This window comes from Lathyrus oleraceus, chromosome 3, assembly GCF_024323335.1.
Source record: "Lathyrus oleraceus cultivar Zhongwan6 chromosome 3, CAAS_Psat_ZW6_1.0, whole genome shotgun sequence".
Lineage (NCBI taxonomy): Eukaryota > Viridiplantae > Streptophyta > Magnoliopsida > Fabales > Fabaceae > Lathyrus > Lathyrus oleraceus.
Window position 1 is genome coordinate 180,354,712 of NC_066581.1, and position 9,577 is coordinate 180,364,288.

The 9,577-nt window shown below is 40.5% G+C and overlaps 2 long non-coding RNA genes across 2 annotated transcripts; both read right to left on the reverse strand.

Annotated features, from left to right (window-relative positions):
* Positions 1-787: 787 nt before the first annotated feature.
* Positions 788-2,616, reverse strand: LOC127129044 (uncharacterized). Its single transcript, XR_007806130.1, has 2 exons — positions 2,544-2,616; positions 788-1,017 (listed from the first exon to the last, which is right to left on the reverse strand). It is a non-coding gene; the product is annotated as an uncharacterized LOC127129044 (long non-coding RNA).
* Positions 2,617-7,486: 4,870 nt separating this feature from the next.
* Positions 7,487-9,315, reverse strand: LOC127129043 (uncharacterized). Its single transcript, XR_007806129.1, has 2 exons — positions 9,243-9,315; positions 7,487-7,716 (listed from the first exon to the last, which is right to left on the reverse strand). It is a non-coding gene; the product is annotated as an uncharacterized LOC127129043 (long non-coding RNA).
* Between the last annotated feature and the right edge of the window lie 262 nt (positions 9,316-9,577).

Here is a 9,577-nt window from a genome sequence, read left to right on the forward strand (position 1 = left end):
GCAACGGGTTCATCCGTTCAAACACAAAAACAATAAAAATTGTATATTCTTTTCTCATCTTCCCAATCATGTTTGCACAATATGTCATAAACAAATAAACTTTTTTATACAACAAGTGTGAAAAGGGCTCCCTAGGAGTACTTAGGACGTTTTGGGTGCCTAACACCTTCCCATTGCGTAATTAACCCCTTACCCAGACTCTCTGATCTTTTCATTAGTTTTCTATGTGTAAAACTTCTTAGGCTTTTGTTCGCTTTTTAGCCATTCCTTAGGATAAATAAAAGTGCGGTGGCGACTCGATTCTTTGTATGCTTTGCTTTTGGTTTAATCAATAAATCATAAAGTGACGAATACACCGCTACAGAAAAGTGGCGACTCCACTGGGGAAAACATTAGACCTTCCTTGGTGGTTTTGCCTACTTTTCACCCTTGTTGTATGATATTTGTTTATCTGTTATATGACATATTTTTGTACAATTTGGGATAACTGTATTGATTGTAATGTTTGAATTGCTTGATATACAATTGTTGTTTGCTTTGGTGATCTCTGTGAGATGAGTTCTATACCCGAACTCGAGTGCACCTTAGGATAGGAGAATGGCGTAGTCTTGTTGACTGGTGTGGAGTATTCCTTAGCCAGTTGACTTGCGAGTCCATTCACTTGGTGGAGGTTGTAACACCCTTCTAAATACCCCAAATTATTATAATTTAAATTAACAATATATTCATCAGAGTAATTATGCCCCGAAGGGTGCCACACAATCAATTCACTACTTTCATCAACAAAATCCTGTCATGCTCATTTAATTAATCAAAATAAGATTCTTTGCATAAATCGCAGCGGAATAAATTCAACATCAATGTAAAACATGTAACACAATACATGTAATTCATTCAACAATCAATATCAAATTAGTTAAAACATCCCCTCCCGATGTTACATCTATCAGAGCATGACCCATAAGAAACTACTCTAGACTCCAAGCATTAGCTTCTACTCAACTCACTGCTTGTTACCTGAAAAAAAAGTTGTAAGGGTGAGTTCCTCAATCAATATAACGAGCATTATAGAACAACATGTAATGCTAGTAAATAACACATCAATTCACCCTAACCAGACTACGCATTCAGCAACGGCAATATCCGTCCAAACATCATATCCAACCATAATATATATCAGATGTAAAATCCTCAACCATATTCAACACCAACAACACAACACAGTGATTTACTCACTAATTCCTCACAATGGGAATTAGCTACAGCCCCATAGGCTATGCCATGCATTCATTATGCAATGAGACTCCATGAAATGCGGTACCGACTATTCTTGAACATATAGTTCAAGCTCACCGATCAAACCCAGATACGGCTACTAAGCTCACTAGTCCCACTCATTTGAGACCTAGTGACTCACTCACTAATTCCTCACTATGGGAATTAGCTACAGCCCCAAAGGCTAGACTATGCACACTACTCATCTAGTATGCAAACATCAACAACAAACCCACAATGGTTCACTCACTAATTCCTCACTATGGGAATTAGCTACAGCCCCAAAGGCTATGCTATGCACGCTAATCATCTAGCAATGCAGCATCAACAATAATCAAGAATAGACACATGCTCACACTCTAAGCCATAAAATAGTCTATTCACAAATGCATACATTCACAACATCATGTATACCATCACATATCATCAACACATTCATCACAAAAGCATATCATATCATGCCACATAATCAAACACAGTATTAGCACACTCTACTAATACCTATACCACTCAAAACAACGGGAAATGATCCCTATCACATCATGTCCCAGCCAAGTCGCATCACTCAGCCCAAACAACCAAAAACTGCACAACAGTAACACAGAAAATCACAATTCTGCCCATACGCGTATTACCTCTACCATACGCGTATTGCCCACGCCTGGCCAAACCCATACGCGTAACGCCCATGCCCATACGCGTATGCTACGCGTATCACATTCCCATACGCGTACCACCAGAGACCAAAACACGTTCAAAACCTCATCTCTTTCACTCATACGCGTATGACATACACCATACGCGTACTACATCCAGGGATATGCGTATCACACGCGTATGGCGCGTACCAGCGCCAAAACTCCCACTTCCAAGCCATTCCATACGCGTATTGCCTAGTGCCATACGCGTACCAGCCCATCTCATACGCGTATTGCCTAGTGCCATACGCGTATGACCAGAGACCACAATTCCAGGTCTGTCATGATTTCTCTGCTACGAATTCTCAGATCTACACTTCCACAATCCAATTTTTCATACACTTTCGTTCGTTCTATCAATTACAACTCAGATACATTCAACTTCTCAAATCGCTAACCTTACTACATCTAATTCCTACGAATTTCATCGATTATCATTCAATTTCGTTCATCCCAACATTTCACAGATTTTCAGCATACATCAATCCAATCAGAGGTAAAACAATGATTATTACTACCCAGTACATATTATCATATAATACCCTTTAACCGATGATAAACCCCCCTTACCTGAGTTAATCCGGCAGCTTCCGAGCTCCAAGCTTCTCCTTCCTTCAACCTTCGTTCTCTGGCTTTTTGCCCTATCTGCCTCTTTTCCCTTTTCACGTGAAAACCTTTTTCCAAAAATTGGGACTTTTTATTATTCCAACTTATATACTCCAATAATATTATTCCACTAAATAATTATCCCAATAATTATTATTCCAAAATAATAATAATAATTCAAATATTCTAATTAAATTAATAAACATATTATTAATTTAATTTAAATAAATACATATTATTATCGGGGTGTTACAACTCTCCCCCACTAAAAGAGTTTTCGTCCTCGAAAACATACCTCAATCGAACAACTCCGGATAAGACTCCTTCATCTGGCTCTCCAGTTCCCAAGTCACATTGCCACCTGCTGGTCCTCCCCAAGCTACCTTCACCAAGGCAATCTCTTTACCCCGCAACTGCTTCAACTCCCGATCCTCGATCCTCATAGGTGATGTTTCAACAGTCAGGTTATCTCTCACCTGTACATCATCTACTTGGACTACATGCGACGGATCATGAATGTATCTCCTCAACTGAGACACATGAAAAACATCATGCAAATTCGCAAGCGACGGCGGTAAAGCGATACGATAGGCTACCTCTCCTATCCTCTCCAAAATCTGATAAGGACCAATAAATCGAGGTGTCAACTTCTTCGACTTCAAAGCTCGACCAACACCAGTTATCGGAGTAACACGAAGAAACACATGATCTCCCTCTTGGAACTCAAGTGACTTCCTCCTCTTGTCATGATAACTCTTCTGACGACTCTGAGCAATTCTCATCTTATCCTGAATCATCTTAATCTTTTCCGTAGTTTGTTGAACAATCTCCGGTCCAACCACAGCACTCTCACCGGACTCATACCAACACAAAGGTGTCCGACATCTCCTACCATACAAAGCTTCAAACGGTGCCATACCAATGCTCGAATGAAAACTATTGTTGTAGGTAAACTCAATCAAAGGCAAATAACAATCCCACGCGCCTCCTTTTTCCAAAACACAAGCTCTCAAAAGATCTTCTAACGACTGAATCGTCCTCTCAGTCTGACCATCAGTCTGCGGATGATATGCAGAACTCAATCTCAGCTTAGTTCCCAAAGCCTTCTGCAAACCTTCCCAGAACTTCGATGTAAATCTAGGATCTCTGTCCGAAACAATACTCGACGGAATACCATGCAAACTTACAATCTTCTCAATATATAACTCAGCTAATCTCTCCAACGGATAATCCATTCTGATCGGAATGAAATGAGCTGACTTCGTCAATCTGTCCACGATCACCCAAATGGCCTCAAAATTCTTACTTGTCCTCGGCAAACCAGAAACAAAATCCATACTGATACTATCCCACTTCCACTCTGGAATAGCCAACGGTTGCATTAGCCCAGACGGCTTCTGATGCTCAATCTTCGACTTCTGACAAGTCAAACAGGAATAAACAAAACCCGCAATTTCTCTCTTCATTCCCGGCCACCAAAATAACTTCTTCAGATCATGATACATCTTCGTAGCTCCAGGATGAATACTCAAGCCACTACGATGTCCTTCTTCCAGAATACTCTTCTTAAGCTCAGTAACATCCGGAATACACACCCGATCACCAAATCTCAAAACACCATTCTCATCAACTCTGAATTCACCACTTTGGCCTTGATTCACTAAAGTCAACTTGTCAACCAAAAGCATATCAGATTTCTGACCCTCTCTGATCTCATCCAGAATACCACTTATTAACTTCAACATTCCCAATTTAACACTATTGTGAGTACTCTCACACACCAAACTCAAGTCTCTAAACTGCTCAATCAAATCCAATTCTCTAACCATTAACATAGACATATGCAATGATTTCCGACTCAACGCATCAGCCACTACATTTGCTTTACCCGGATGGTAGTTCAAACCAAAATCATAATCCTTCAGAAATTCTAACCATCTCCTCTGTCTCATATTCAGCTCTTTCTGATCAAACAAATACCTCAAACTTTTATGGTCACTGAAAACCTCAAATCTTGATCCATACAAGTAATGGCTCCACAACTTCAGAACAAATACCACAGCTGCCAACTCTAAATCGTGTGTAGGATAGTTCCTCTCATGAACCCTCAGCTGTCTCGAAGCATAAGCTATAACCTGCTTATTCTGCATCAACACACCACCTAAACCCAACAATGAAGCATCACAGTAAACTTCAAACGATTCCGATGAACTCGGTAATATCAGAATAGGAGCAGTAGTCAACCTTCTCTTTAACTCTTGGAAACCTTCTTCACATTTTGAGTCCCAAACAAACGCTTGCCCCTTTCTAGTCAACATCGTCAACGGTAACGCCAACTTAGAAAATCCCTCAATGAACTTCCTATAGTAACCAGCCAAACCAAGGAAACTTCGAATCTCAGCAACAGACTTCGGAGCTTCCCACTTAGATACCGCTTCTATCTTAGAAGGATCAACAACAACACCACCTCTTGAAATCACATGACCAAGAAAACTAACCTCTTCTAACCAAAATTCACACTTCGACAGTTTAGCAAATAACTGCTTTTCTCGCAGCACTCCTAAAACCACTCTCAAATGCTCAGCATGCTCTTCTTCAGATTTCGAATACACCAAAATGTCATCAATAAACACCACGACAAACTGATCCAAGTACGGATGGAAAATCCTATTCATATACTCCATAAATACTCCAGGCGCATTAGTCACACCAAAAGGCATTACAGAATACTCATAATGTCCATACCTTGTTCTGAAAGCAGTCTTCTGAATATCCTCAGTTTTCACACGTATCTGATGATACCCAGATCTCAAATCTATCTTGCTGAACACACTCGCACCAACCAACTGATCCATCAAATCATCAATCCTCGGCAAAGGATACCGATTCTTGATCGTCACTTTATTCAGTTGCCTGTAGTCCACACACAACCTCATAGTACCTTCTTTCTTCTTAACCAACAACACTGGTGCACCCCACGGTGACACACTCGGACGAATAAATTTCTTATCCAACAGATCTTCCAACTGACTCTTCAATTCAGCTAGCTCAACAGCAGACATACGATAAGGAGCCATCGATATCGGTCTAGTACCAGGTACCAAATCAATCGAAAACTCAACTTCACGCTCTGGCGGTAATTCATTCACTTCTTCCGGAAACACATCAGGAAAATCACACACCACCGCTAGATCACCAATCACCAGTTTATCTTTAGCCTCCAAAGTCGCTAACAGCATAAACAACTCTGCCCCATCTGCTACTTCCTCATTCACTTGCCTTGCTGATAGAAACAAACTCTTTCCTTCCTCAACCTCAGGAAATATCACAGTCTTATCAAAACAGTTGATATAAACTCGGTTAAACACCAACCAGTTCATACCCAAGATAACGTCAATCTATACTAACGGAAGACACACAAGGTCTATCCCAAAGTCTCTACCAAAAATACTCAAAGGACAACTCAAACAAACAGAAGTAGTAGTCACTGAACCCTTTGCAGGAGTATCAATCACCATACTACCATACATCTCCGATATCTCTAACTTAAGTTTCATAGCACAATCCAAAGATATAAAGGAATGAGTAGCACCTGTGTCAATAATAGCTACAAGAGGAAAGCCATTAATATAACACGTACCTCGAATCAAACGATCATCTGCAGAAGTCTCAGAACCTGATAGAGCAAAAACCTTGCCTCCTGACTGATTCTCTTTCTTCGGCTTAGGACACTGCGGACTAATATGACCCAACTCTCCACAGTTGAAACAAGTTACAGTCTTCAGCCGGCACTCTGCAGCCAAATGACCACCTTTGCCACACTTGAAACACTTCATCTCAGCACTGGTACACTCATGAACACGATGTCCAGCCCGACCACATCTATAACACTTAACAGGAGCACTAGAGTCTCCCCCACTAGGCCTCTTCATCCCACTCTGCTTCTGAAAACCTTTGCCAGCTGCATACGGTTTTCCACGATCCATCTGATTCTTACCCTTCCTATCAACCCTCTGCTGATAGCTCTCTGCTCTAGCCTTGGAATCCTGTTCAAAAATTCTGCAACAGTCAACCAAATCAGAAAACACCCTGATCCTCTGATATCCAATAGCTTGTTTGATCTCAGGACGCAACCCGTTCTCAAACTTCACACATTTCGAAAATTCTCCAGCAGCCTCATTATAGGGAGTATAGTACTTTGACAGTTCGGTGAACTTCGCAGCATACTCAGTAACCGACCTGTTACCCTGCTTCAATTCCAAAAACTCTATCTCTTTCTTTCCTCTGACATCTTCTGGAAAATACTTTCTCAGGAACCTTTCCCTGAACACAGCCCAAGTGATCTCAGTATTCCCAGCAGATTCCAACTCAGTGCGGGTAGCAACCCACCAATCATCAGCTTCCTCTGACAGCATATGTGTACCGAACCTGACCTTCTGGTTATCAGCACACTCAGTTACTCTGAAGATCCTCTCGATCTCCTTCAACCACTTCTGAGCACCATCTGGATCGTATGCTCCCTTGAACATTGGAGGATTGTTCTTCTGGAACTCACTCAGTTGACGAGCAGCTCCCATTCCCATAACATTCTGATTTCCTCCAAGCACTCCAGCTAGCATACCCAGAGCCTCAGCAATTGCAGCATCATCTCTACCTCTTCCAGCCATCTCTATTCTGAAAACCCAAACAAACTAAAACAATAAGTACTGATAGGTTACTCAACACCTATCCCGTACAGGGAAAACAGAATAATTACGACTCGACACGACCGACTATGCTCTGATACCACTAATGTAACACCCTTCTAAATACCCCAAATTATTATAATTTAAATTAACAATATATTCATCAGAGTAATTATGCCCCGAAGGGTGCCACACAATCAATTCACTACTTTCATCAACAAAATCCTGTCATGCTCATTTAATTAATCAAAATAAGATTCTTTGCATAAATCGCAGCGGAATAAATTCAACATCAATGTAAAACATGTAACACAATACATGTAATTCATTCAACAATCAATATCAAATTAGTTAAAACATCCCCTCCCGATGTTACATCTATCAGAGCATGACCCATAAGAAACTACTCTAGACTCCAAGCATTAGCTTCTACTCAACTCACTGCTTGTTACCTGAAAAAAAAGTTGTAAGGGTGAGTTCCTCAATCAATATAACGAGCATTATAGAACAACATGTAATGCTAGTAAATAACACATCAATTCACCCTAACCAGACTACGCATTCAGCAACGGCAATATCCGTCCAAACATCATATCCAACCATAATATATATCAGATGTAAAATCCTCAACCATATTCAACACCAACAACACAACACAGTGATTTACTCACTAATTCCTCACAATGGGAATTAGCTACAGCCCCACAGGCTATGCCATGCATTCATTATGCAATGAGACTCCATGAAATGCGGTACCGACTATTCTTGAACATATAGTTCAAGCTCACCGATCAAACCCAGATACGGCTACTAAGCTCACTAGTCCCACTCATTTGAGACCTAGTGACTCACTCACTAATTCCTCACTATGGGAATCAGCTACAGCCCCAAAGGCTAGACTATGCACACTACTCATCTAGTATGCAAACATCAACAACAAACCCACAATGGTTCACTCACTAATTCCTCACTATGGGAATTAGCTACAGCCCCAAAGGCTATGCTATGCACGCTAATCATCTAGCAATGCAGCATCAACAATAATCAAGAATAGACACATGCTCACACTCTAAGCCATAAAATAGTCTATTCACAAATGCATACATTCACAACATCATGTATACCATCACATATCATCAACACATTCATCACAAAAGCATATCATATCATGCCACATAATCAAACACAGTATTAGCACACTCTACTAATACCTATACCACTCAAAACAACGGGAAATGATCCCTATCACATCATGTCTCAGCCAAGTCGCATCACTCAGCCCAAACAACCAAAAACTGCACAACAGTAACACAGAAAATCACAATTCTGCCCATACGCGTATTACCTCTACCATACGCGTATTGCCCACGCCTGGCCAAACCCATACGCGTAACGCCCATGCCCATACGCGTATGCTACGCGTATCACATTCCCATACGCGTACCACCAGAGACCAAAACACGTTCAAAACCTCATCTCTTTCACTCATACGCGTATGACATACACCATACGCGTACTACATCCAGGGATATGCGTATCACACGCGTATGGCGCGTACCAGCGCCAAAACTCCCACTTCCAAGCCATTCCATACGCGTATTGCCTAGTGCCATACGCGTACCAGCCCATCTCATACGCGTATTGCCTAGTGCCATACGCGTATGACCAGAGACCACAATTCTAGGTCTGTCATGATTTCTCTGCTACGAATTCTCAGATCTACACTTCCACAATCCAATTTTTCATACACTTTCGTTCGTTCTATCAATTACAACTCAGATACATTCAACTTCTCAAATCGCTAACCTTACTACATCTAATTCCTACGAATTTCATCGATTATCATTCAATTTCGTTCATCCCAACATTTCACAGATTTTCAGCATACATCAATCCAATCAGAGGTAAAACAATGATTATTACTACCCAGTACATATTATCATATAATACCCTTTAACCGATGATAAACCCCCCTTACCTGAGTTAATCCGGCAGCTTCCGAGCTCCAAGCTTCTCCTTCCTTCAACCTTCGTTCTCTGGCTTTTTGCCCTATCTGCCTCTTTTCCCTTTTCACGTGAAAACCTTTTTCCAAAAATTGGGACTTTTTATTATTCCAACTTATATACTCCAATAATATTATTCCACTAAATAATTATCCCAATAATTATTATTCCAAAATAATAATAATAATTCAAATATTCCAATTAAATTAATAAACATATTATTAATTTAATTTAAATAAATACATATTATTATCGGGGTGTTACAGAGGTCATGTTGGATTAATAATGTCACACAAGTTATTTGTGGTTA